The sequence below is a fragment of the Cebus imitator genome, unplaced genomic scaffold (assembly GCF_001604975.1).
Source record: "Cebus imitator isolate Cc_AM_T3 unplaced genomic scaffold, Cebus_imitator-1.0 Scaffold708, whole genome shotgun sequence".
In the NCBI taxonomy this organism is placed as follows: domain Eukaryota; kingdom Metazoa; phylum Chordata; class Mammalia; order Primates; family Cebidae; genus Cebus; species Cebus imitator.
In genome coordinates this window covers 1,189,367-1,190,656 of record NW_016108023.1, presented here as the reverse complement: position 1 = coordinate 1,190,656, position 1,290 = coordinate 1,189,367, and the positions used below count along the sequence as shown (strand labels likewise).

Sequence of the window (1,290 nt, the reverse complement as noted above, 5' to 3'; positions counted from 1 at the left end):
TTTTTTTAGTAGAGATGAGGTTTCACCCTGTTGGCCAGGCTGGTCTCGAACTCCTGACCTCAGGTGATCCACCTGCGTCAGCCTCTCAAAGTGCCGGGATGACAGGCGTGAGCCACCACCCCTGGGCACTAAGATACCATTTTGTTTGTTTGTTTTGTTTTTGGAGGCAGAGTGTCACTCCGTCACCCAGGCTTGAGTGCGGTGACAGAATCTCAGCTCAGTGCAACTTCTGCCTTCTGGGTTCAAGAGATTCTCCTGCCTCAGCCTCCTGAGTAGCTAGGATGACAGGCGCCCACCACCAGGCCTGGCTAAATTCTGTATTTTTAGTGGACATGAGATTTCTTCGTGTTGGCCAGGCTGGTCTCGAACTCCTGACCTCAGGTGATCCACTTGCCTCGGCCTCCCAAAGGGCTGGGATGGCAGGCATGAGCCAACACACGTGGCTGGTAAGATAACTGTATTAAGTACATCATCTGAGACTGGGGGTCACCTCCCCATCTGGGGGGTGGGGGTGTCTTTCTCATGGAACGAGGAGGAAACGCAGCCAGGAACCCCAGGGCACGGACACTCGCCCCTCCCCGGCTGCGTTTGCTTAGTCAGGAAGCCTTCCCCATCCTGCCTGAATACAAGGCACCAACTATAATTCTTACGAACGCGAACCCTCGCCGGAAAATGAGCACGGGGGGTGGAAAAATGACCATCTTCAAAGAAAGAGTTTCTCTTTCAAGGAAATCCGGCCGCAGTTACCAAAAGCCACTGACCCCGGAATGCCGGCCCCAGGGAGAGGGGGTGTCAGGAAGGCCCCCTCCCTGCCAGATGGGCCTTGGGTCTGACTCCCAGGGGTGGGGCTGCGCGGGAGGTTATAAAACGGCTGTAGGGGGGACTGGAAGCTTCGCTTTCTCTTTGGAGACGCTTCCTTGAGCACGAACAGGAAAATAACGGGAACGTCCAGAGCTGTGGACACAGTCCTCAGACGGGGACACCTCAGGCCTTCTGCACTGGAGCGAGGAAGGCTGCTTCTCCCACACGGGACTTCCATCTGCATTTAAGGTAAAGTCCTCTCTCTCCGGGGGGCATGAGGGCGAGAGGGCAGCCGGGGTGGTTGTGGCGTGTGTGATCCTAAATCCACGCTGGCAGGGACGGGCCCAGGTACGGGTGTCGGCACGTAACGGATTTCTGCTCACGCCTCCTGTCTGTGAACAGCGCACACCCCACTGAATAGCCTGACACACACGACTGAACAACCAGACACACACCACACTGAGCAACCAGACACACACCCAGTGATCA

The 1,290-nt window shown here is 56.4% G+C and overlaps 1 protein-coding gene across 1 annotated transcript in view; it reads left to right on the top strand.

Moving 5' to 3' along the window:
- Positions 1-723: 723 nt before the first annotated feature.
- The window catches only part of IL3RA (interleukin 3 receptor subunit alpha), a 26,342-nt gene continuing 25,775 nt past the window's right edge, over positions 724-1,290 (top strand). The window contains exon 1 of the mRNA XM_037735025.1: positions 724-1,050. The gene's annotated coding sequence lies outside the window, so the exon portion shown is untranslated. The remainder of the gene's footprint in view (positions 1,051-1,290) is intronic.